Source organism: Myotis nattereri, assembly GCF_964212035.1.
Source record: "Myotis nattereri genome assembly, chromosome: 12".
In the NCBI taxonomy this organism is placed as follows: domain Eukaryota; kingdom Metazoa; phylum Chordata; class Mammalia; order Chiroptera; family Vespertilionidae; genus Myotis; species Myotis nattereri.
The window spans coordinates 6,834,379-6,861,945 of NC_138087.1; the positions used below are offsets into that span (position 1 = coordinate 6,834,379).

General features: G+C 48.6%; 1 long non-coding RNA gene across 1 annotated transcript; it reads left to right on the forward strand.

Annotated features, from left to right (window-relative positions):
• The first annotated feature begins 11,651 nt into the window (after nt 1-11,651).
• On the forward strand, nt 11,652-14,163 carry LOC308528170. Its single transcript, XR_013996679.1, has 2 exons — nt 11,652-11,998; nt 12,325-14,163. It is a non-coding gene; the product is annotated as an uncharacterized lncRNA (long non-coding RNA).
• The last annotated feature ends 13,404 nt before the right edge of the window (nt 14,164-27,567 follow it).

A 27,567-nucleotide genomic window follows, 5' to 3' on the forward strand; every position in this document is an offset into this window, starting at 1 on the left:
CACTCGGAATTTACAGACCGTCAGATCCACCAGAGGGCGCCTCAGGAACGTCCATTTCTAGCAAAGACCAGCTCAGGCTTCCGGCGTGATCCTGGCCAGACGCCTGCTGGGGTGTTGGGAATGGGCTCCTGCGAACAGAAAAAGGAGGGGCCCAGTGCAAGGGTGGCAGCAAAGCTGGAGGAAGGCACCAAAAATGCTGAAGCACCGGGACGGCTGGGCCTAGGGGCTCAGAGAGGGCCTCTCAAAGCAGGCCAAGTTCCCGGTGACGGAGGAGGGCTGGGGAGCGCTTGGTGTCTGGTTGCCAGGAAGGGCGTCCAGGGAGGAGCCCTGGTCATTCACAGACCCAAAGAGAACTTCCCTCTGGAAATGCTATCGGTTATTCCTCACCTACTGCACGGGAGCTGGCACACCATTATTCTCAGTTAGCAGGAGAAACTGAGGAGTATCTGAGGCCGAAAAAAATAGGATGGACTAGGGAAGGTGCCCACCTGGTTTCTGAGAGCTCTCTGGTGAGTCTTAGAGTGACATCACAGGACAGCCCACACTGCCCGACTGCCTTCCCTGGAGCCCAGCAGGGCCCAGGACAGAAGCCAGATCCTGATGGCCCTTAGGTCTGCAGGGCCCAGAGCCCTGACCTCAGACCACGCTGCCCCTAGGGAAGGACGGCGTGAGAACTCGAAGCTGCTTCGCTGGTGAGCAGCTGAGCTGGATTTTGAGCTGGTGGCCCTGGATTTTGAGCACGGAGCTGGGGAGGGAGGAATATACACCTGTCAAAGTGGAGTCAACTTCCACTGAGCTTAGAGGGAGAAAGAGAAAGCAAGGCCAAGCACACGGACTTGGAGTTTGACTTAAAATAGCAGCTGTAACTAACTCCCCCCCCCACCCCCCCGCCCAAACTAAATCAGATCAGTGCACGTGAGCCCAAAGACACAACCAACTTCGGAGGCTAGTGAGACAGTGAAGGTGGTGAGCCCACAAGCCAGGCCCTGGGTGGCCCTGGATTTTAATGCCTCCCCCACCCGACCTGGACACTCCCCACCCGGCCTGCGGCCTCCTGGGAAGTCCAGGGGGACCCAGCTACCAAGGAAGAAAGGGCTTTCAGTGGGCTCACTGACTTTACCTTTAAGTTATTTGAATAATAAATGCATAACTAAGATCAGATGGCGTTAATCTAAAACAGCCCACCGTGTGTATTTGGTGAAGTTTTTTTTGTACTTTTTAACATTTAATTCACAACCTTAGATTTGGATTGAGGGCAAATGGACTGCCCTCCAATGACGTGGGGCTCTGCATTTTGGGGTGTGATGGGCTCTGAAGGCCTCACCTACTCACTGAGCTCATCCCAGGCCCAGACAGGCCTTGGCACCTGGAAGGACACAGGGATCCGTGTGGGCAGCTGCTGTGAGGGGGAGGCAGAGGAGACCCCAGCAGGGCGCCCTGCCCACAGGACCCTGCTTTCCCGCCCTCAGGTGCTGGTCCCAGGGCCCTGCAAATAGGTCAGGCCCTCCCTCCCGCCCTTCGTTGGCCTGGGGGACCTTGTCCTCTGAACCTCGGCAGAGGGGCCCCACTGTGTCTTCCTGGGTTTCTCCCAGTGTCCAGGAGCCTCACTGTGCTGCTTGTTCTGGGAACCCCGCAGGTCCTGGCACCTGAGCTGCTGCCTGCGCTCAGCCTGGAACTGCCCCTGGCCCTTCCCTGGCCCCTCCATGACAGCTAAGGCCACGGAGGACTTGGAGGTCAGCTTGAAGGCCAAGTGTGGCGGAAACCTCTCCTAACTTCAAAAGGGAATCGTGGGCAGTTCTGTGGCTGGACTAGCAGTGGGGCCTGCAGGGGGGCCCGGGCGGGTCTCCTCCGTTGCTCAGCAGCCCAGGCTGCCTCCCTGGCCGTGGCCCACTCAGGCCAGGGGCCTTGCTGCCTTGGGCAGAAGGCAAAGCTGCCCGGTGCCCCAAGCCCCGGAACCCCGCCCCCATCGGACAACAGACCTGTATTGCTTCTTCCAGAGTTAACAGGGCAAGTCACCTGGTGTCACCTCCTTTCCTGTCCCTCCCTCATTTTCACTTAAATCTTGTCAGTCCTTCAAGCCTGAGTCAAATGCTCCCTGCTCTGCGGCATTTTCTAGAATCAGCCCAGCCCGTGCTGACTTTTTTCTGAGGCTGTGCACCACTTTTTAAAACAAATCCCAAGCTGTGTTTTTAAAAGTAGAAATGGTAGCAGCTGGCAGGCTCCGAGCCCTCTGCCTGCAGGGCCTGACCTGATCCTCACTGGCATCCTGAAGCTCACAGCGTCCCCCACAGCACCTGGCACGTTCAGGGGCGCCCAACAATGTGTGCACCCTCTTCACGGCTTCTCTTTATCTGTGAGCGGTGAACGCGGCGTCCCACGCCCCCTCGCTGGACCCCACGACCAGGAGAACTCGGCCCCAAGGATGCCCCTGAGTGAGCGCTCACGCAGCCCGCACAGAGGAAGGTGCAGCCAAGGACACCACCAATAGAGGTCCTTGTTCATGGGAAAGGCCCAGCATCAGGGCAGGGGAGAGAAACCGTTGACTGGTTTTCAGAGAGAGAGGAAGGGGAAAGGAGAGGGAGAAACATCGATGTGAGAGCCTAAAATCCATCGGCTGCCTTCTACTTGCCCCAGGCCTGGGATTGAGCCCACACCGCATGTGCCCTGACCAGGAATCGAACTGGCAACCCCCGGTGCCTGGGACAACCAGCTGAGCCCACAGGTCAGGGTGAGGAGCATATTTTATCAAGAACACTTTTTGGTTAAATGTGAGTCTCCACATTTTGTGTAACTGGAAGACATCCAGTTGTCCTTGGAGTTTAGAAGCATATTTTCTTTGGATTATCAACATTAGAGAGTAGACCCAGCCTGAGAGTTGAGTGCCAGCTAAGGGCCAGCCTGATTTTATATGCATCTGAACATTGCTGTGCCTGCTCAACGGCATCTTGTGGGAGGCCAGCTACCTCACCCCAGAAACGGGTCCCAACCCAGCGCCCCTGAGGCTGGCCCTCGGGGCCCCAAGCCCCTCCCAAATGGGACCACTGTCTGGGCTTCTCATCCTGTAGTTCAGCCTGTGGCTGGCCTTCACATGAAGGATCCCAGCAGGAAGCAGCCGTGCTGGGGGAGGGGTGCTCCTGCCAGCCATGGGGGTGGATGCTGATCGGACAGACGCACTGTTTGTTGCCTGTGGACATGGGTGGTCTTCTGTGTTCTGCATGCCCACGTCCTGTGTGAGGACGTGCCTGGATGCCGCGGTACCACTGATGCGTGAGCATGTGGTGTTGGTGCCGAGTGTGGGCTCTGACGCCGGGGGTCCCTGGAGAGGCTTCCTGGGCTCGGCCAGCGCCCAGCAGTGAGTGTGTGTGCGGAGCAGGGGAGAGCCCCCAGAGGGCGAGATTTACACATTTCACATTTTGTCTTATTTTAAAAATTAGTGTCTGGGGCTGGCAGAGACAATGTACGAGTCTGATCGCTGCTTAAATTCCACCTGAACACGCAAAGCCCAGCGCTGAGAACTGTGTGCTGGCTGGTCCCGTACATCCTTAGGAAGCTGGGCGTGTTGTATAGGGACACGGCTCGTCAGCAGAGGTCTTCCACGGAATCTATGTTCCCATGGCGCTGCGGCCTGGAGCAGGCCTGGTGACGCCCACTGGAGAGCCTGGGTCCCTCAGGCTCCTCCTCACCTGGAGGAGGCACCCTGCCCAGGCCTGAGTCCCTCACCTACTCACAGAGGCGGTTCCCAGGGGTCTCACTGCGAACTCGTCGGCTGGGATCTTCTGGGCCACCTCCAGGTGTTTCAATACCAACACTTTTCACAGAGAAGGAATAAATTGCCGCTGGTCACCCAGGTTAGACCTGTCAAGCCAGGGGTGCTCCCCTTCCCTGCATTCCCAAGGGGCACATCCACGGGGGAGCGGAGGAGAGAGCACGGGCGGCCAATGGGCTCCAGATGTGGTTTCTACGCTAATGAGTCACTTTCTCTACGGGTCAATTTGAAAAATAAACAAACTATAAGAAGAAGAAAGAGAAAAAAGTTCAGGAAAATACGTCCACAGGGTCCGGGGTCTCTTCTTCTCACGGCGGAAAAGGAAAGCACGACAGGACAGTGAGGAGTTTCTCCCGGTCAGAGAGAGGTCTCCCAGGGTGCAGTGCTTCCCATAGGCGTGTCTCCCAGGGAATCAGCTAGCTCAGTGGTCGGCAAACTGCGGCTCAGCAAACTGTGGCCTGAGAGCCACATGCGGCTTTTTGGCCCCTTGAGTGTGGCTCTTCCACAAAATACCGACTTCTGCGCATGGGCCACGAAGTTTCAATCGCACTGTACGAGCGCGCCCGCTCGTGGTATTTTGTGGAAGAGCCACACTCAAGGGGCCAAAGAGCCGCATGTGGCTCGCGAGCCGCGGTTTGCCAACCACTGAACTAGCTCATCCTCCAAACGAAATGAAAACACCACGCGTTTGCCAACAAGCAAAATTCCTTGGAAAGCAAGACTTTTTTCTTTCAAAAGGAAAGAATGAGTTGGCCGTTCATGGCCCCAGAAAAATCCCTTTGCTGGTGAGTATTCCCCTCGCTCTGGATTTCTCAGGCGGCCCCCCTCTGCTTTCAGAAGTAGCTCACAGCAGGGGCTTTGCGCACACCGCCTCGCAGGCTGCACTGTGCTCCCGGCCAACAGGGAGCTTCCGTCGAGAAAACCACTGCTGTCCAGGATCCAGGTGAGGGTTTCCCGGTCAGTGCTCATTCCCCTGGGCACCTAGGCCTGTCCCTCGGGGGACAAATGCTTTTGATGCAAGAGGTCTTACTCTCTTTGTTTCTCAACTAAGCTTTCCAAACTTTCTCTCCCCTGCTTGCTCTAAGTAAGACACAGGACTGAATTCCTACCAAGATCGTCACAGGACCAATTGGGGTGTGGACCTGAGCTCCTCAACGCAGCTAAAGGTATATGCAAACAAGAGGTGTTCTGCCTAAGAAGTCCTAAGGGTGGGGTCCCTCCCATCCTTTCCCCAAACCGTGCTCTCACTCGGTGACATGGCCTGTGCAATGCACACTGCACCTCGCAGGGACGACGTCTGGTCTCCCATCTGCCTTCTGAATGCACACAGGGGGAAACTGAGGCTGGGGGGTGGGGAGGAGGCGGAGACTTGGAAGAGGCCGAGCTGGGCTGGATGTCTGTGACCAGAGCACCACATTAATCATAAGCTTTTCTGGAGGTGCCCACCTTTCCACGTGTCCTTCACCTCCATGGTGATAAGAGCATCCCTAGCATGCTTCCGAGCCGAATCGCCTCTAGCTACTGTGCTAGCGAGTCCTGGAATGCCGGCTTTACTGGAGTAGATGGAAAACTCTGCCTCCAGGAAATGGAGCAGCAGCATCAGGGCCAAAGAGCCCCATCAGCTGCCCAGGACTCCCACTCCAGCTCACTGTGCCGATGGGACGCCAGATGCACCACCAGGTGCCACACTCTCCACCAAGCAATCTTGTCACTGATTTGACCCCACTGGCCTGATGTCTGGTCTCTCACAGACAAAGCTTCAATTCCTCAAAATTGGGATAAAGCAAAAAACAAACAAAAGAGGCAACTTTATGTCCAGTAACTGTAACAGTAATAACTGAAATGTACTATTAATTGACACTAGATAGGATTCCACACAGTATTATCTCCAAAAGCTTATGGAAAACCTCTTAAGGCAATTAATTACTTGAGCAGAAAATATGTGGCAAAGAAATAATAGGAAATAACTCCAAAACTGGCGAAAGGGTTAGGGAGCCGAGTGCGAGGCAATGGGCTCCTGCAGGCCCAGCGCGAAGGTGAAGTCCTGGCTCGCGGCGCCCAGGCCCGAGGTGCCTCGTCAGCTGTGTCAGCACTCAGGTCATGTCCTAAGTCCTGGCAGACAAAATGGGGTTCCACAAGATGGCACCCCTAACTTTTCAAGATTATGACATGCTCAAATTCTCAATTTTTTTGTAATAAAAATATATGCATACACTGCAGATTCTGAATCATCTTTAGGGGATGGAAGAAATACAATGGAATCAAAAGTGTGTCATAGCCCTGGCCGGTTTGGCTCAGTGGATGGAGCGTCGGCCTGGGGACTGAAAGGTCCCAGGTTCGATTCCGGTAGAGGGCATGTACCTTGGTTGCAAGCACATCCCCAGGGGGTGTGCAGGAGGCAGCTGGTTGATGCTTCTCTCTCATCAATGTTTCTAACTCTCTATCCCTCTCCCTTCCTCTCTGTAAAAAATCAATACAATACATATTTTTTTAAAAAAAAGTGTGTCATAATTCCCAGAGAAAGGAAAATCAATTCCGCATTTTGAGAAAGAAAGCCATTAGTCAATACGTAAAGCTCCTTCCGCAGCAGGCATGGGGGACGTCCCGCCCACAGGCTGTGTAAGGCCCACGGGGTCACTTGGTTTGGCCCTGCCAAGGCATTAGAGGTGAGTTAATTAATGTTTGACAAGCTATAGCATGCTAATTTTTAAGTTGGTAATTTGGTATGGCCCACAAATGATGTTATAAATATCCAAATGGCCCTGGGCAGAAAAAAGGTTCCCCACCCCCGATCTACAGGAAAACGGGAGTTTCATCTATCCACTGCGTATAAAATTAGGAGTGTCGTGCACTTAAGGAAATTCACAAACATTAAAGAAGAAGGGCCTTTTCAAAAATGAAAACTGGATGAGAAATCGTTGGGCCTATATCTTAGAGGAGGCTCTTAAGGGCTGACTTTGCATTTTAGATCTTGTCCCCGTGCCCAGTGACAAGAGCGGCCGGACTAGCAGGCCCAGTGTGAACGTCTGCTGACGAGAACATACAATGTGTGGCTCCTCTATGACAACAAAAACTATTCCTACTGGCATCGAGCTCTGCATCCATTAGGTGAGAAATTGCACAGATCCAGGCACTCCCACAACTGGAGCACCACACACCCCAGCCACCACCTCCTGCACCACCTCCTGCCACAGGCACGGCCACCTTGTCAGGCGCAGCCCCGCAGAACCAAATCCTGCCCCTGCATTTCTAGGAGCTACATTTTTCTTCCTCATGCCTGCACGATGCTCACCAGCGAAGAAAGGAATGCTGGAAAGGTGAAGTATGAACATGTGACTGAGGGAAAGGTCTCAGCCCCTGATGTCCAGAAATTCCCGGTTCTGGAAGCGCCCAGAACTCCAGCTGGGAGGGCACTGCCTGCAGGGTGGACTCCGCATTTTTTAAATAATCTCCCAAAAGAGCCTCTGTCATGCTGCTGTCCCTCCTTTATCTCCAAAGCAAATCGTGTTCTTCTGAAAAAAAAAAAAAAGTCTAGCAAGAAGTCCCTCTTTTACATCTAAATATAAAAACACCACAAAGAATATGTCATTGGTAGTGTCCGGTGTCGGGAAGGGAGAGAGGGAGAGTCAGGGCGGGAGAGAGCGAGCTTTCAGAGGCTGGCGGCGAACAGTGGGAAGCCGGCCAGGCTCCGCAGCAGAGCCCTCCGGCCCCTTCCCCGGCTTATCTGCCCGTGTGCAGCGCACGGACTTCTGTGGGCGCCTCCCGACCGCACCCGGACTTGACCCTCAGGCCCTAAACTGACAGCCCTGATTGCCTTGTTTGAGAACCAAAAAGAAAAAAGGAATTTTGGGGCGAACATAACTTTAGAAAATGATTTTACCAGAAGGACCACAGCCACACACTTTCAGAGTCCCCCGGTCCTCTTTCTGGGAGCGCACCTAACGCTTTAATTGTCCAAGTTAAACGACCGGTGGAATTTCTCCAAGAAAAGCCGCTTCTCCTTCATTCGGGTTGTGGAGAAGCGGCTGAGTTTAAAGGCTCCAAATGTAGTGTATAGGGAAGCGCCCCCTCCCCCTGCCGCGGCTCGGTCGCCGGATGGATGGTTTGGGGGAGGGGGTGCTGTCGTGGAGTGCACGTCCGCCCAGGTCCCTGTTGCGCCCGGAATCGGCTGGGATTTCATGAGAAAAGTGGACCCAGCGGCCCCCACCCGCCCGGAGTCCGCGACCCCGGCCCCGCCGGCTCACCTTCGTCAGGGTAGGGCGCGTGGGCCCCTGGCATCCTGGAGCGCCCTCCGCTCAGACGCAAGCTGGGTTGGCCCACCGGGATAGTCTTGGGGCTCAGGGGCTCGCCCCCAGGCCTGGAGGTTTCGCTTGGGCTCGTCCTGCCACCACGTTCAGCTCCAGATCCCAGTCGCGCGTCCCCGGACCGGCTCCCTCGGCCTCTGCGCGCGCGAGCCGAGCGCAAACTTGCCCAGCTCCCCGGGGGCGGGGCCCGGCCGCATCCCGCCTCCATGCCCACCTCCAGCTCCCAGCGCCGCGCCCCCGGCTCCTCCGTTCCTCCTCCACCCCCTACCCTTCCCCGCAGCCGCCCGCCGTCTCCCCGCCACCCTGGCCCCCAGCGCCCCGCCGCAGGGCTCTAGGGGCCGCCCGCCTCCCGCCCCGGCCCCAGGGCGGCCTCCAGACCTCGCGCCTGCCAGGCTAGCTCCCGGATCCACCGGGCCCAAGACCCAGCGGGGACCCGTCCGAACTGGACCCGGGGCTGGGAACGGGGGATCGCACCGACTGCGAGTTTGGGCCAATGATGACTATTAACGACCATTATTGCGACCACGGCCATTTCCGTTCGAAACGGACAAACCCTAGCTGGTAGGGGAGCGCCTGGCAGGCTGCGCCTGGGGCTCGACGCGCGGCTCCCCTTCGGAGTCCGGGTGCAAGGCGGGCGCCTGGCCCACGCGCCCCGCGTCTGCATCCTGCGCTGGACACGGGGGCCGCGGGGCCGCGAACCGCCGCGGGGACCTCAGCGACCCCCGCCCACGCACGCACGGGTCGTCTTTGGTGATTGAATAAGATGCTCCTGGCGAAGCGCTCCGGAAAGGAGAAGGCCAGCAGGCGACTGCGAATCTTCTCTTGGAAACGGAACGCGGCGGCCCCGGAGTGAGCGAGCGCCGCAGCCGGCCCTGGACCTTCCGGCGGCGGAGCGGGAGGAGAGGCGTGAAGGAGCCGGGCACCCGGCCGCCGGCCGCCCGCGCGGCTGTGCAGTCCCGGGCGGAAGGACTGGAGCCGCAGGCGGCGCGGAGCGAGGTGGGGACCCTGGGGAGGGGCCGCCCTCAGATGCCTGCCCGTCGCGTGCGCTCTGCTCCAGAGGAGGCGCCCAGAGCAGCCTCTTCCTGGCGCCGGGGGCTGGGCGCTGAGGGCACGTGCCATGCCCGGCACCGAGTCCCGGCTGGGCTCCGCACGGCTCGCCGCGCCCAGAAACCCGAGCCTGGGCAGGTCGGCTGGAGGGCGGAGCGGCGCCAGCCCCGGCCTGCCCCCAGGGCTCAGGGGAGGCGGCCCCTGCCCTGCCCTGCCCCTTAGTCCACCTGCCTGTCCGCCCCCAGCACTGGCCTTCTGGACTCACTCATGGTGTCTTGTACAAGCTCCGAGAAGCCGTATCCGTCCCCAATGGCAAGTGAGACCGAAAGTGTCTCCATTTTCCACTCCCACAGCATCAAGTCAGGAAAAGGCGGGGGGGGGGGGGGGGGGGGGGGGGGGGGGGGGGACTGTGGCTTGGGCCACTTGCCATCATCAGGGCAACAAGATACTGTACTAGCCCCGGTGTCTGCGACCCCAGAAGCCCTAGAAAATAAAGGGGCTCCTCGCCGCAGGTGGCCCAAGGGCCCCCGGGAGCGGACACAGCGGCCTTGCTGAAACTCCTCTCTGACAAGGCTGTTGTTTCCCTAAAGATTCCCAGTCCTGGGGACCCTCCCCTCACAAGTCCCCCCCCCCCCCCCCACACACACACACACACTCACTCCCTGCTCCCTGGCCTAAAGCTCAGTCACTGGAGCCTGACAGGGGCCCCTCTGAGCTCCCACACCGCCCTCAGACCAGGTTCCCAGGTTCCCAGACTTTCCTCAGGAGGCCAGCCCTCATGGGAAGTCTCTCCGCCGCACCCCTGCTCAGCAGGCAGCGCTCTGCACAGCACAATGCCCGCCTGTACCTGTAGACAGGGTGGGGGTTAGCCAGTTCCCAGCCTGCAGCCCTGGAGGACAGTCAGACCAAGTGACTTCCGTGCCTGCCGCGTGGAGAACTGGCGAACCGCACCGTGCTAACTGGTGAGAGAAAACGTTTCCCAGTTGCAATGGCCACGCCTGGCTTGCAGCACCTTACCGGGATCAGGTCTGTAGTGGGATCCAGTACGTAACAGGAACAGGTATGTAAGTGTGTAACGAGGGCCGCGCATGCTGGACCAAGCTGGCGGCGCGGGGTGGTGCGGATCCAGCGCTAAAATGCTTAACCTGAATCAGAGGCCAGGCGAGGAGCCTGCACCGCCTTTACGGGATGGAGAAGGGAGCGAGCAGCAAGGGAATGACACCAGGCGGAGCGGTTCTGAGAGTGGCCGTCCTAGCGTCAGTCATTGGCCTGGGCTCCTCACACAGGTCAGTGTCAGAAAAGGGGTGACAGTGGTCCTGGTACAAACACAGCTAACGTGATGCACCATTCATAACCTCAAGCTGGAGCCTGACAGCGCCTGCACCAACTGACCGTCACGGAAGACAAGTGTCTGACGGGTATTGAATGCTGTCACAGGGCTCTGTTGATGTTACTGGGTGCCATAATAGCACACTGCTTCTCTAGGAGAATAGCCTTATTTGGGGGATATTTCACCCTGTTAAAGGGTGACATGGGTTGATGTCTGAAACTTGCTTATAAATTATTCTGCAAAAACAATACATACACATAAAGCTGATACAACAAAGTGTTAGCAATCTTGTTGGTGGAAATGGGGAGGGAGTTGTGGAATGTGTTCCCTTTCCTTATATGTTTAAAAAATGTCATAGTAAAAGTTGGAGAAAACTCAAATATTTCTCCACCTCTGAACTCAGGCTATCAAACCAAATCTAGGCTTATGGGATAAAATAAAAAGATGGTATGATTTATATCTGTATACTCTTGAAAGCCACATGGTCCCAACATTGAATAACATTTGAACAAATATATTGTTTATTTGTAATTTTAAAAATAATATGTATTTTATTGATTTTTTTACAGAGAGGAAGGGAGAGGAACAGAGAGCCAGAAACATAAATGAGAGAGAAACATCGATTAGCTGCCTCCTGCACACCTCCCTCTGGGGATGTGCCTGCAACCAAGGTACATGCCCCTGACCAGAACTGAACCCGGGACCCTTCAGTCCACAGGCTGATGCTCCATCCACTGAGCCAAACCGGTCGGGACTATTTGTAATTTTTAAAAAGGAAATGGATTCACTTTCCCTGCACGAGCGCCTGCAGCCTGGCACACAGGGGCAGCGTGATGAAGACCCTCAGCACAGGAAAGAGGCCGGCGCCGAGACGGGGACTGCAGGGCTGAGGACTGAGGGCTGGGACGGCAGACCCTCCTCCTGTAAATGTCCTTGTTGCCCCCATCCTCCTCCCTCCGGGCCTCTGCCTCCTGCTCCCAGGACACCCTTCTCGGTCCCTCGGTCAGAATTAATCTGCTGTGTCCATTCTTAGCTCTGTTTTAGCTCTCATCTTGAGTAAATGTGCGTGCTGTCTTTTTATTTCAGAGGCAGCGCTTCTAGGGTGCACTCAGGACAATGTGGGGTGAGCCACAGCCAGGAGGGAGCTCTGGAGCCGGGGGCGGGCGGGGGCAGGGGAGGGCACCGGGTGGAAAGGGCACCTGGGCGGGGTTGGGACGCGGTGTGGCTCTCTGACGGATCACAGTGAGTGAGGTCGCTCACACAGGGCCGGGGAGAGATGACCTGGGTATGGATTTGCGAAGGGAAACTTGGCCCTGTGTGCAGTGACCCCGTCTGGACTCGAAGCCCCTGACTGGCCGCCAGAACTCTTTCACAGGAAATACTCATTCGTTCACAGACACCGCCAAAGCTGAACTTCGCAGCTTTAATAGTGACTTCATTACTACAGCGCCTGTGCCATCTTCATGCCTCATGCACCCCTTTCTCCACCCTGAATGGCAGCCAGGAACCAACAGAGATTCCGAGAATTATTCTATTTACATTTCATATTTTGTGAGGATATTTATGATATTCAGACACCTAACTAGTGAGTGTGTGTTCATGTAAGGATGTAACTGTGTGCATGTGTGTATGTATGTACACAAGTGCACATGTGTGCTTGTGTGTATATGAGTCTACATGTGTGTAGATATGGACATGTGTGTGCATGTGTGCTTATGGGCATGTGTGTGGGTGTATGTGGGTGTTTGGGTACGCATGCGTGCTGCCCGGGAACTGTACTTTTGTGAGGGTGGTAATGTGCCCGCCCCTTCATGGAACATGAGCACCTGGACCCTGTGGCATAAGACAAAAATAAATGTTTGGTCTCCTGTTCCTAGTCCTTGGCCCAGATCTCCTAAAACCAGTCAGGACTGAGGCTGAAGCAGGAAGGGCTGGAGATGGAGCTAATCACCAATGGCCAATGATTTCATCAATGCAGCCTGCATCATGAAACCTCCACGGAACTCCTACACAGCAGTGTCGGGGCGATTGCAGGTTGGGGCACACCTCCGCGTGCTGGAGGGCGGCGCACCCAGAGAGGGCGCGGAGCTCCATGGCCCTCTTCCCCATACCTTGCCCGCCGCAGGCCTTCCAGCTGACTGTTCCAAGTGGTGGCCTTTACAATAACCCAGTAACATCAGTGAGGGGCTCCCCGAGTTCTGTGAGCTTCTAGCACACGACCCAGTGGGGAAGGGCAGGAGCCTCTGAGTGTGTAGTCGGCCTGGCAGCAGACCCAGCGGAAAACAGGCGGGAAAACGTGAACTCAGCCCGGGGCCAGGGGACCGCCGTGTTTGTGAGCGCGCAGGGTGTGTTCTCTGGGGAAACCGCGTGCTCTGAAAGCTGGAGGAGAAAGGACGGCACTCCTGAGCCTCTCCATTACGTTGGCAGACGAGGGTTGCCAGGGCTTATGGTGATGCCTGCATCTGAATCCCACAGGCCGGGCGGGTAGCTCAGTCTTCAGCAGCCCCCATGCTGTGAGTTAAGTTAGCCCCCAAGGTGCCTGCCTTGATGGCTGCCACGGCTGGGAAATTGGGGGTGGGGGGAGACGGGGCGGGTGTGGAGGGTTGGCGGGTGGGCCAGTGCCCCCTGTCTCCAGAGGACGTTGATACACACTGTGCGGTGTGATTCCAGGGGCTGCCGCGGCGGGCGTGGCGCAGGCCTGCCTGCACTCTGCTGGGACCTGCTCTGTGTGCTCCGCCGCCTCGGCTTTTTGAACGAGCGTCCGCAGCATTGTTGGAGTCCGGCTTTTTCTTGGCTGCAGAAGGGTTTCCTGGGCGCGGGGTGGAGTTAAACATAATAGCACTTGTGGATGTTCTCACGCCTCCAGCGTCAAAGGCCTGTGGGTTTTACGCAGAAAAGGCTGAGGCGTCTTGATGGGAAAGAAAGCAAATCTCAGGCCTGACGGGTGCATGCCCAGGAGCTTCACACACACACTCCCGGAGCCTCACAGCAACCCGCGACCAACAGCAGCAGCAGCCCATTCCGCAGAGAGAAGTCTCAGGCCCAGCGATGACTGCACATCCGCCCAGTGTCACACAGCTGGCAAGCGCAGGCTGGAGAGCTTAGCCCACTTGGAGTTTGTTGGTTTTAGCTCTTTGGAAACTGCACCCCCCTGGAAGACATTGGACTAAACTTTATGTGTGGATCCCTGGACCCCCTTGGCTGGCACCGAGGGCGGAAAGGGGAGGAGGATGACCATCCGCTGACCCTCACTCCTGCCAGTCCCCACATCTGCTCTTGGTTCTGGACTGTGTGTGGCTGGTTTGGGGGGCTGGATGGAAGTTGCCCGGATCCTACGAACAGTCCCTGTCAAACCCATTAGGACCACTAGCCAGGCTAGAACGCTGTGGTGAGGAGAAGTATGGGACTCTGAGTCCACCATCACGCCTATTTTATAAAGAAACTGTTGACCTTCTGAGCTTCAGTGTCTATGGTATATTGTACCATGTTCAATGGGTAAAATGTTAAGTACCCTGGCATTTGAGTGGGTCACAGAAATTCTGCAACGTTACACAATACAGACAGTCCGCGGGTTACAACGTACATCGTTTCTTGGTCACGTGGCCATCTCCATTTATTTATAAAAAAAAAAAAAGTTCCGTCATTTCGATGTATATACATATGTGCTTTATGTTTTTTATTATTTATTTACCACAAGTAAAGGTCAGGACTTGTTATCTTTCCTTTAATTTTTTTTTTTACTGTTTCACTTCATTACCGCTGTGTATGTGCTCCATGTGAGTGCCGTAGGTGCTTGTGTAGGTGGGTTCCAACTTACGGCAAATATCGAGTTACCCTGCGCTGAAGAAACGGATCTCCGACGTAGCCCAAGGACCTACTGTATGCACACATGTGAAGCTTTCCACACTCATTGAATGGAATCCACCCACAAGCCTTTCTTCTTCTTCCTTTTTTTACAGTGAAAATATTTTTATTTTATTATTTTTTATTATATTTTAGTGGCTCTGGGATTTTTAAAAAAATCTTTATTGTTAAAAGTATTATGTAGATCCTCCTTCCCCCCCCCCCCCCATTAACCTCTTCCAGCCCCTCCCCTCCTCCCCTCCCACCAGGCCCTCACTACCCCCCTGCCTGTGTCCACAGGTTATGCATATGGGCATACAAGTTCATTGGTTGATCTCTTCCCACCCACCCTCCCCCTGCCTTCCCTCTGAGGTTCAACAGTCTGTTCATGCTTCTATAATGCTGGGTCTATTTTTGATCATCAGTTCATTTTGTTCATTAGATTCCACATGTGAGTGAGATCATGTGATACTTACCTTTCTCTGACTGGCTTATTTCACTTAGCATAATACTCTACAGGTCCCTCGATGCTGTTGCAAATGATGAGAGTTCTTTCTTTTATTATTGCTGTGTAGTATTCCATTGTGTAAATGTATCATAGTTTTTTTAAAAAAAATCTTTATTGTTGTGATTATTACAGATGTCCCTCTTTCTCCCCCCATTGCCCTCCTCCACCCAGTTCCTGCCCTGCCCCTGGCCTTTGACACCCTAATGTCTGTGTCCATAGGTAATGCATATATGCATATAAGATTTTTGTTTAATTTCTCCCTGTCCCCTCCCACCCTCCTTTTCTCTGAGAATCATCATTCTGTTCCATTTCCATGACGTTGATTCTATTTGATTCACCAGTTTATTCTGTTCATTAGATTTCTTATCTGTTTACTTTGATTTTTAGATTCAATTGTTGATAGGTATGTATTTGTGGCCATTTTGTTGTTTATATTTTTTATCTTTTTCTCCTTCTTCCTATTCTTAAAGAATACCCTTCAACATTTCATATAATACTGGTTTGGTGGCGATGAACTCCTTTAGCTTTTTCTTATCTGTGAAGCTCTTTATCTGACCTTCAATTCTAAATGATAGCTTTGCTGGGTAGAGTAATCTTGATTGTAGATCCTTGCTATTCATCACTTTGAATATTTCTTGCCACTCCCTTTTGGCCTTCATAGTTTCTGTTGAGAAATCAGCTGACAGTCATATGGGTACTCCCTTGTAGGTAACCAACTGCTTTTCTCTTGCTGCTTTTAAGATTCTCTCTTTATCTTTAGCCCTTGGCATTTTAATTATGTTGTGTCTTGGTGTGGTCTTCTTTAGGTTCCTCTTATTTGGGACTCTGTGGGCTTCCTGGACTTGTAAGTCAATTTCTTTCACCAGGTAGGGGAAGTTTTCTGTCATTATTTCTTCGAATAGGTTTTCAATATCTTGCTCTCTCTCTTATTCTGGCACCCCCATAATGCAAATGTTGGTATGCTTGAAGTTGTCCCAAAGGCTCCTTACACTATCTTCATATTTTTAGATTCTTTTTTCTTTTTGTTTTTCTGGTTGTGTGCTTTTTGCTTCCTCAAATTTCACATCATTGATTTGATTCTCAGAATCCTCTACTCTACTGTTGAATCCCTGTAAATTATTCTTTATTTAGTTAGTGTATGCTTAATTTCTGACTGGCCCTTTTCCATGTGTTTGGCATGCTCATTAAGGTCCTTGAAAGTCTCATTAAGTCGCTTAGAGGTTTCTAGAAGATTCTTGAGTGACCTTATAACTGTGGTTTTGAATTCTATATTCAATAGTTTGCTTTCTTCCATTTCTTTTATTTGTGACACTAGAGGCCCAATGCATGTAGATTCGTGCAAGAATAGGCCTTCCTTCCCCTGGCTGCCAGTACCACCTTCACTCTGGCCCAGAGCTGCCTTCCGCCTCCATGTGCTGCCCAGACGCCCGGAGCAGCCGGGGTGGGGTGGAACACCTGTGTCTATGCAAGCATCCTGGCCTGGCCACCGCCATCTTTGTCACATCAATTTTCATATTCCTTCCTTATTGGCTGTGGGCACTGCCATCTTTGTAGTGAAGTGATGGTCAATTTGCATATGGGAGTTTAATTTTTAATGTTTTGAGGAAACTCCATACTGTTTTCCACAGTGGCTGCACCAGTCTGCATTCCCACCAGCAGTGTACTAGGGTTCCCATTTCTCTATGACCTCACCAATACTTGTCATTGGTTAATTTGTTGATGATAGCCATTCCGACAAGTGTGAGGTGATATCTCCTTGTTGTTTTGATTTGCATCTCTCGGATGATTAGTGACTTTGAGCCTTTTTTCATATGTCTCTTTGCTTTCTGCGTGTCCACTTTGGAGAAGTGTCTATTTAGGTTTTTTGCCTTTTTTTAAAAAAAATATATATTTTATTGATTTTTTACAGAGAGGAAGGGAGAGGGCTAGAGAGTTAGAAACATCGATGAGAGAAACATCGATCAGCTGCCTCCTGCACATTCCCTACTGGGGATGTGCCCGCAACCAAGGTACATGCCCCTGACCAGAATCGAACTTGGGACCCTTGAGTCCGCAGGCTGATGCTCTAGCCACGTGAGCCAAACCAGTTAAGGTGCCCATTTTTAAAAATTGGATTGTTTGTCTTCCTTTTGTTAAGTTGTATTAGTTCCCCGTATATTTTGCAGGTTAACCTCCTGTCAGATGCAACATTGGCAAATATGTTCTCCTATAGGTGGGCTCTCTTGTTATTTTGTTGATGGTTTCTTTTGCTGTGCAGAAGCTTTTTATTTTGATGTAGTCACATTTGTTTATTTTCTCCTTAGTTTCCATTGTCCTAGGAGATGTATTAGTAAACATATTGCTATGAGGGATGTCTGAGATTTGGATGTATATGGTTTGTTTGAGGACTTTTATGGTTTCACATTTTACATTTAAGTCTTTTATACATTTTGAGTTTATTCTTCTGTATGGTGTAAGTTGGTGGTCTAGTTTTATTTTTTGCATGTATTTGTCCAATTTTCCCAACACCATTTATTGAAGAGACTGTCTTGACTCCACTGTATGCTCTTGCCTCCTTTGAAAAATATTAATTAAGAATAGTGGGTTGGGTTGATTTCGGGGTTCTCTGTTCTGTTCCATTGGTCTAAATGACTGTTCTTGTGCCAGTACCACATTGTTTTGAGTACAGTGGCTTTGTAGTATAATTTAATATCTGGCATTGTGATTCCTCCAACTTCGTTCTTCTTTCTCAAGATTGCTACAGCTATTCAAGGTCTTATTTTGTTCCATATAAATTTTTGGAGTATTTGTTCTAGGTCTGTGAAATATGAGATTGGTATTTTAATAGGAATTGCACTGAATCTGTAGATTGCTTTGGGTAGTATGGACATTTTAATGATGTTAATTCTATCAATCCATGAACATGGTATATTCTTCCACTTGTTTATAGCCTCTTCAATCTCCTTTTTCAATGTCCTGTAGTTTTCAGAGTACGGGTCTTTGACCTCCTTGGTTAAGTTTATTCCTAAGTATCTTAATTTTTTGTTGCAGTGGTAAATGGGTTTTGTTTTGTTTTGTTTTAGTTTCTCTTTCTGAGAGATCACTATTGGTGTATAAAAATGCCATGGATTTGGGGGTGTTAATTTTGTATCCTGCTACATTTCTGAATTTATTTCTTAAGTCCAGAAGTTTTTTGATGGAGTTTTAGGATTTTCTATGTACAGTATCATGACATCTGCGAAAAAGAGAGTTTTACTTTCTCCTTTCCAATTTGGATGCCTGTTATTTCTTTTTCTTATCTAATTGCTGTGGCTAGTACTTCCAGTACTATGTTGAACAGGAGTGGTGAGAATGGGCATCCCTGTCTTGTTCCTGTTCTTAGGGGAAATGATTTTAGTTTTTGTCCATTGAGTATGATGTTGGCTGTAGGTTTGTCACATATGGTCTTTATTACGTTGAGGTATGTTCCTTCTACTCCTACTTTGCTGAGAGTTTTTATCAAAAAAGGGTGTTGGATTTTGTTGAATGCTTTTTCTGCATCAATTGTGATCATGTGATTTTTGTCTTGCAACTGTTTATGTGATGTGTTACATTAATTGAATATTGGACCAGCCTTGAATTCCTGGAATAAATCCCACTTGGTCATGATGTATAATCTTTTTAATGTATTACTGGATCCAGTTTGTTAGAATGTTGTTGAGGATTTTAGCATCTATATTCATCAGGGATATTGGCCTGTAGTTCTCTTTCTTTGTTATGTCTTTATCTGGTTTTGGAATTAGGGAGATGCTGGTCTCATAGAAAGAGTTTGGAAGTATTCCTTCCTCTTGAACTTTTTGGAATAGTTTGAGGAGTACAGGCGTTAGTTCTTTGAATATTTGGTAGACTCCCCTGTGAATCCTTCTTGCCCAGTGATTTTGTTTGCTGTGAGTTTTATTACTGCTTCAATTTCATCACTAGTTATCAGCCTATTCAGGTTTTCTGATTCATCCTGCTTGAGTTTTGGAAGATTGTATTTTTCTAGGAATATGTCCATTTCATCCAGATTGTCCCGTTTCTTGGAAAAAAAGTCATTCATAATATTTTATTATACTCCTTTGTATTTCCGAGGGGTCGGTTGTTACTTTACCTCTTTGTTTCTGATTTTGTTTACTTTCTAGCTCTTTAAGTTGTAGTGTTAGATAACTTATTGCCAGTTTTTGTTTTTGTTTTTGAGGTAGGCCTGTATTGCTAAGAACTTCCCTCTCAGGACTGCTTTCACTGTATCCCATAGGGTTTGGATAGTTGTGTGCTCATTTTCATTTGTTTCCAGGATGTTTTTTATTTCTTCTTTGATCTCTTTGGTAACCCATTCATTCTATAATAACATGCTATTTAGCCTCCATGTATTTGATTGCTTTTGAGCGTTTTTATTGCAGCTGATTTCTAATTTCATGCTATTGTGGTCGGAGAAGATGCTTGATATGATTTCAATCTTCTTGAATTTGTAGACTTAGCTTGTGTCCTAACATGTGGTCTATCTTTGAAAACATCCCATGTGGACTTGAGAAGAATGTATATTTCATAGCTTTGTGGTGGAATGTTCTGAAGATGTCAATCAGTTCCATCTGTTCTAGAGTGTCATTTAGGATTGCTGTTTCCTTGTTGATTTTTTGTCTAAAGCAGTAGTTCTCAACCTTCCTAATGCCACGACCCTTTAATACAGTTCCTCATGTTGTGGTGACCCCCAATTTCATTGTTACAAATTGAACATAATTAAAGCATAGTGATTAATCACAAAAACAGTATGCCATTATATATGTGTTTTCCGATGGTCTTAGGCGACCCCTGTGGGGTCGCGACCCACAGGTTGAGAACCGCTGGTCTAAAGGATTTATCCAGTGACGTCAGTGGGGTATTAAAGTCCCCTACTATGATTGTATTGCTGTTGATCTCTCCCTTGACATCCTCCAGACGTTTTTTTTTTTTATATCATTAGATGCTCCTGTATTGGGTGCACATATGTGTACCAGAGTTATAGCCTTTTGTTGTGTCAATCTCTTTAGTATTATGAAGTGGCCTTCCTTATCTCTTGTTATGGCCTTCATTTTGAGGTCTATTTTGTCAGATATAAATATTGCTACCCCAGCTTTTTTTTTTTTTATTTCCATTTGCCTGAAAAAAGAATTTCAGTCTATGTGAATCCTTTGTTCTAATGTGGGACTACTAGACAGAATATATATGGGTCATGTTTTCTTATCCATTCAGCAATGCTATGTCTTTTGATTGGAGCACCTAATCCATTTACGTTTAAGGTTATTATTGACTAGAAGCCCGGTGCACAAAATTCGTGCACTTGGAGGGTCCCTTAGCCCAGTCTGCACCTTCTCACAGTCCGGGAGCCCTAAGGGATATCCAACTGATGGCAGTCATACATCCTTATTGCTGCTACGGAGGCGGGAGAGGCTCCCGCCACTGCCGCTGTGCCCAACAGCCATGAGCCTGGCTTCTGGCTGAGCGGCACTCCCCCTGTGGGAGTGCACTGACCACCTGGGAAGGCTCCTGCATTGAGCGTCTGTCCCCTGGTGGTCAGTGCATATCATAGTGATTGGTCGTTCTGGCATTCAGTCAATTTGCATATTAGCCTTTTATTATATAGGATTGCTACTTGTTTATTGCCATTTTTATTCTTTATGCTTTTGTTCCTTCTTCATTTCTATTCTTTTTACAACAGTCCCTTTAGCATTTCTTGCATTGCTGGCTTGGTGGTAACAAACTCTCTCAGCCTTTTATTTGTCTGTGAAGCTCCTGATTTCACCTTCATTTTGAATGATAGCCTTGCTGGATAGAGTATTCTTGGATTCAGTCCCTTACTTTGCATCACTTTGTATACTTCATTCCATTCCCTTCTGGACTGTTGTATTTCTATTGAGAAATTAGTTGATAGTTTAGTGGGAGATCTCTTGTAGGTAACTTTCTGTCCCTCTCTGGCAGACTTTAAGATTCTTACTTTGTCATTGACATTTGCCAATTTAATTATGATGTGTATTGGTGTCGATCTTTTTGGGTTCATCTTGTTTGGCACTCTCTGTACTTCTTGGACTTGTGACTTTTTTCTTCCCTAAATCAGGGAAGTTTTCTGTCATTATTTCTTCTGACAGGTTTTCTATTCCTTGCTCAGCTTTCTCTCCTTCTGGCACCCCTATTATGCGGATGTTGTTTTGTTTCGTGTTGTCCCGAAGCTCCCTTAGACTCTCCTACTTTTTAATGTTTTTTTCCAGTTGCTGCTCTCCTGGGTGTTGGTTTTTTTTTTCTACCTTGTGTTATAACTCACTGATGTGGTCCTCAGCTTCTTCTAGTCTACTGTTGTAACCTTCCATTGTGTTCTTTATTTCAGCTATGCCATTCTTCATTTCTTCTTGATTCTTACACATGGTGAATTTCTCATCCAGATGTTTGAGCATCCTTATAACCATTACTTTGAATTCTTTCTCTGACAAATTGCTTGCCTGCATTTAATTTAGTTCCTTTTCTGGTGTTTCCCCCTTTCCTTCCATTGGGGGCTTGTTTCTTTGTCTCCCTATTTTTGCGGTTCCTTTGTAATTGTTTTTATGTATTAGATGAAACTGCTATGCTGCCCAGATTTGTTTAATTGGCCATATTTAATAGGTATTTTGTGGGATCCAGTGGTCAGTCTCTCAGGCCTCCTGAGCTGGGTGTTCTAGGGAGGCTCCCTAACTTAGATATTTGGGTTCTCCTGATGTAGTTGGGTCTTGAATGTTATTGTCCCATTCGTGGACAGCATCTCCTCTCAGGGAGTCTGATTACGTGGCTTGCTCCCTGCCACATCGTGCCAGCTGTTGTGGAGGTGCTGATTGAACAGCACAAAATACAACATAACAAGACACAACACAGAAGGAACAGAACACAAATGTACACAAGACACCTATATCCCAAGAAAAGTGACCACAAGAGAAAAGAGAACAAGAATGATAGTGAGGGAGAAAAGAAAAGAAAGAACATGGGACGAAAACACAACATAATGAACAAATAAACCAAAAAGCACAAACAAAAAACACCCAGAAAAAAAGGGAGGGGGCAGAATCTAAGCTGAAATAGAGAAAGTAAGGTTAAGGAATTGGATGAATGGAGGAAGTACCATGGTTTGGAATAGAGAAAGGAGAAAAGAAATGAGAAGACAAAAAGAAAATTTTTTAAAAAATCTTTTTTTGGAAAGGAGAATAAGAGAGAGCAGATAGGCCTACATTTAGGAAGCGAACCAAGTTAAAAAATTAGAAGAAAAGAGCAAGAGAAGAGTTTTAAAAAATGGTAGTGAAGAAAAAAAAAGAGAAGGGGAAATGTTGTCAGAGCAAGGAAGAGGAACTTAGATATATGAATAAACCAACAGAGACTAGAATAATAACACATCAATAAATCAGCTAAAGAAGATCAATTTTTAAAAAGGGGGGAAAAGAAAGGAAAGAGAAAAATTGAAATAGGGAAAGGAGAAGAAAAATAGGAGGAAAAAAGAGAATAGAGGAAGAAAATGGTGCAAAAAATTAATTAAAAAATAAAAATGAAGCTTTGTTTACTGCAGCCCAGTTTTAATGCCCCAGGGGAGCTGGTTTAGGACCCCGCTCTTCTGTTCTGTCTGCCAATTCTGGGCATCCTGCGAGGTACTTAGGTGCTGGCCACTGTCAGGCACTGTCTTTGGCTTTTAGCACCTGCTTGGAGCTCCAGGTGACCCACCGGTCCACTGCTCGTGTCTGCCTCCACAGGCCTCGGCTGCCAGCAGGGGGGTCAGTCTGCCCTCTTTGCCTGCTTGCCAGCTGTCAATCTTAGTCACTTAAGCGTCTGTTTCTGACAGGGCTTTAGGGGAGGTTGGTGCTGTTTCCTTTCAGGGAATAAGATGGGTGTTTTTTTCCTGACCCATAATGGGTGAGTGACCCAAACTGTTACTCTGGCCTTGGTTGGTCAGAGGTCCTTGTATGGAGACCAATGAGCTTGGCTGCCCACCTGGAGTTTTTATCAGTCTGGCTCCCAGATAGCAGGGTGGATGGCCCCTCTCCCAATTCAGTCACTGAAGGGTCCTGGAGACTGTTCGGACCCGCGAGCTTGGCCTCCGCCTGTTTCCTCACTGAAGCTCAAAGGCAGGGCTTGGCAGCTGTATCACCTGTCCGAGGCTCCTGGGAGGGGCTAGCTCTTCTGGGGAGAAATGGCCGCTTAGGTTTAGAAGCTTAAGAATGCCCCAGTGCTGGACGCCTGCCACACCCCCCTGCCCTGCTTCCCATCCCAGCCTCTCCTCAGGCACCTCAAGTCCAAGCCTCCCTCCCTGCGCCAAAGCCTGGGATGGGTGATGGCAATGAAAGTCCTTTGTTCTGGGTTTAGAGACTAAAAACAACAACAAAACAAAACAAAACAACAACAACAACAACAACAAACCTGTGGCTTTCTGTCCCGCCAGCACCAGCTGCTTTCCCCTCGCAGGGCTACCTTTCACGGCTGTGGTCTCGGTCCAGACTGCCCTGTGGCTTTTCCTGTTCTCAGTTGGATGTTATGCTTGCTGCCAAGGGGCGAGGCTTTGGTGCAGCTTCCTCCTCTCCCTCTTAGCCCTCCGGCCCATCGCCACCATCCCTAGAGGTCTCCAGGTGTTTCCTGCCCTTCCTTATTGTAAGTTGTCTCCTCATCTGTGCCTGCTTGTTAATTCCAGGTGGATGTTCTCCGATTAGTTGTATTTCCAGTCTGGCCCCGGGTCGACGTGCACAACACATCTGCCTACTCGGCCGCCATTTTTTCTCCTCGAAGACTTTCTTCTTGATTAAAAATCCTTTAAAAGTTGAGTTTAGAAAAGGGAAAATGTCTCAAATTAATTATCTAAGTTCTCGCCTCAAGGAACAAGGAAAAGAAGAACAAAATAAACCCAAAGCAGGTAGAAGGAAGGATACAAGAAACATAAGAACAGAAATTGATTAAATTAAATGAGAAAATAATCAATGAAATAAAAGGTGGTTCTTTGAAAGATCAATAAATTGGTAGACCTCTAGCCAGACTGACAAAGAAAAAAGGGGAGAAGAAAGAAATTACTACCGTCTGGCATGGAACAGAGGCTGGCATTGCACGCCCTGAAGCCAGCAGAAGGGCAATAAAAAATTAGGATCAACTCCACACACATACACTTGACAACTCAACTTAGATGTAACAGCCCAATCCCGGAAGGACACGAACTACAACAACTCTTTCAATATGAAGTAAGCATTTTGAATGGGAAGTGGGGTTTATGAGTTCATAAACAATAAATCTCCAGGCCCAGATGGTTTCACTGGAAAATTCTACCAAGCCATTTAAAAAAGATTAGCAGCAATTCTACATGATCTCTTTCAGAAAAATAGAAATGCTTCCCAAATCATTTTATAAAGCAAGTATTATTCTTATACCAAAACCAGACAAAGAGGATACAAGAAAAAAGAAGATTACAGACCAATATTTCTCATAAATATCGACACATACATTCCTAACAAGACATTAACAAGTAGAATTCAACAGTACATGAGAATAAATATTACCATGACCAAGTTGGGTTTATTCCAGTAATGAAATGCTGGTTTAATTTTAAAAAATTAAGCAATGTAATCCATAATACTAATAGCCTATGAAAGGAGAGCCATATAATCATATCAGTTGATGTAAAAAATGTATTTGACAAAATTAACATTCATTCAGGGTACAATTCTCAGCAAACTAGGAACAGAGTGGACTTTCCTCAACTTGTCAAATAGCATCTGCAAAAATTCTACAACTAACATCTTACTTGGTGGTGAAAGGCTGGATGCTTTCTCCTAAGCTTGGGTGCAAGACAAGGATGCCCTCTTTTACCACTTCTGTTCAGCACAGTACTGAAAGTCCTATCTAGCACAATGCAGAAAAGAAAGGAAATAAAAGGCATATATGTATGGAAGGAATAAAACTGTTCTTATTTACAGATGGTATGATGGTCCTCGTAAAAATCCTAAGGAATTAAAAAAAAAAAAAGTAAAAACACCCAGAACTAATATGAAACTTGCAGGATATAATACAAATTAATACAAAATCAATTGTATTTCTATATACTTATAAAAAACACTTTGGTGGAAACCTAACAAATATGCACAGGACTCGCATGCTGAAAACTAAAAAGTATTAAAAAGAGAAATCAAAGATCTCAATAAACAGAGAGACATACCATGTTCATGGATTAGAAGAGTCAATATATTAAAGTGGTTAATTCTCTAAAATTGACATATATGTAGTTTTAACAGAATTTCTAACAAAATCCCAGCAAATTTTTGATAGAAATAGACAAAATTATTCTAAATTTATATGAAAAACCAAAGTAAATAGCATCACTAGAACAATTATAAAAACAAAGAATAAAATAGGAAGAGTCACTTTACCAAATGTCAAGATTTATAATGTAACTACCTTAATCAATGGTGTTCTTGGCAGAAAGAGAGACACAAAGATCAATGGAACAGAATAGAAGACGCAGAAATAGCCTCACATGGGCATCAACAGATATTTGATATAAGTGCAAAGCAGTGCAGTGAAGGGACGATGGCCTTTTCAAAAAAATGGTGCTGAAGTAATCGATATCTAAAAGCAAAAAAAACAAAAAACAAAGGTCTTGACCTTATACAAACACTAAATCCAAGTGGATCACACATTTAAATGTAAAGTGTAAAACTATAAACTATTTAAAAGATACCGTAGGAGCCCTCCTTTGGGACCTGGGGCTTGGTGAAGAGTTCTTAGACATGACAGGAGAGCATGATCTATAAAAGCAAAAGGTCAATAAATAGACCTCATTAAAATTAAAACTTTTGCTCTGCAAATGACCCAGCAATGCGGGTGAAAAGACACACTATACACTGGAAGCAAATATTTGCAAACTATTCATCTGGTAAAGGACTCATATCTAGAGCACACAAAGAACTCTGAAAACTCAATATTTTAAAAAATCAAATAGAAAATGGGCAGAAGGCATGAAAAAGAATGTGGATGGAAAACAGGCACATGACTAGCCATTAGGAACAAGAAAATTAAGGCCACAATGAATTTTCCTTACATACCTATGGGAACAACTGAAAGAAAATGCTGGTGAGGGTGGTGGAGAACGGGATCGCTCTAGTGGGAATGTAAAATGCATAACCACTGTGGGAAACAGTTTGACAGTTTCCTAAAAAGTTAAACACGCAATACCATGTGACCTGGCAACCACTCCTAGGCATTCATCCCACTGGGATGAAAGTTTTGTCCACAGAAAACTTGGCTATGATTGTTCACGGCAGCTTTACTTGTGATTGACAAAACCTGGGAACAACCCTAGCATTCCTGGATGAATTGTGAATTGTTAAACTACAGCACATCTGTACCAAAGAGGTTCACTCCGCAATTGAAAGGAATCACTGTTCATGCTGCTGAATGAAATAAGTCTCTAAAGGTCACGCTGTGTGGCTCCATTTATATTCCATAAACGGAGATAGAGGACAGGTTAGGGAGGCCAGGGGTTAGGCATTGGGAGGGGGCTGGTGAGTGGGGGGCGGGTGTGGGTATAAAGGAGTGTCATGAGAGAGATCTTCTTGGAGAGGAAACAGATCTTTGAGGTCATAAAAATATCAAAACAAATTTCACAGCTACACAGAAAATATTTTATCAATCAAAGAAGAACAGAATCTATGGAAAAGGAGCAATCTTAGGAAGAGCCTGGGTGGGAGTGGGAGAGAAGATGGATCTATAAAACTTTTAAAACTGCATCGGATGGGCTTGGGAGATAAAGAAAAATTAAAATCATTACAAAAATTAGAGTAAAAAGACAAAGAGGAGTAGAGAGTATATAAGGAATAAAAAAGAATACAATTATAGAATAAATCTGAGGAATTTGACATTCAGAATGAGGACAGAGAAAGCGAAGGAAGGAGCCCTCCCTGGCCTCCCTCCCTGACTCTCTTGCTCCCGTCTCTGTGACAAAGGACAGGGAAGCAACTCGTCCCCAGCCTGGACTGTGAAGGCCTCAGAACACTTGCTTCAGGGCTGCAGGCCTCTAAGTAGTAACAGCAACCAGAGGGCCCTGGGCCCCCAGCTCCATGGGCTGTGTGGCCTTAGGATCTTGCAAAGTCGGATAAAAGCAGAGGTAAGCCACACAGCAGGAGAGAAACCTGCCTGCAAGGAGCCCACAGGTAGTCAAGAGTCCTCGCTAACTGACTCATGGAGAGCACAGCTAATTCCACTCAATTAAAGGCGTGGGAAATGTGCCAGGCCCTCACAGACTATCATGCCGCTCAGGTACTTGAAGAGAAATAAAGGGGACAGAAGAGGGGAACGTGTTTGGACTTGGGGCATTCTGATGTGCAATCTGGAGGCTCAGGTTCAGCCGGAGGGGAGTTGTAGGTCAGCAGGAAAACACACTGGGCTGTGAGTGACGGGTGATCCGAAAAGCTGAGTCAAGGCGGTGAGTAACTTGAGAACCTGCAGGAAGGCAGGGCTGGCTTTGGGCACTTCTCCCCGAGCACCAGGCCTGCAGCCCACGGCCTTCCTCCCGCCTCCCCATTAGCCTGGGGCCCCGGACGCGCGGGCTAAGGGTTTTTCGTGCTGTGAACCCTGTGGCGTTGTCCAGAAAGAGGCTATCTCGGAAAAAACCCACTCCCCATTCAGACCACAGCTCGAGGGGTAACAAGTCCCCGGGCCTTCCAGGTGGGGTCTTTCTTCATGACAGAGTAACCTGCTCTTCCTCACAGGGGTCCACACCCCAGTTCTTGTCGTGGTCATTAGAACACAC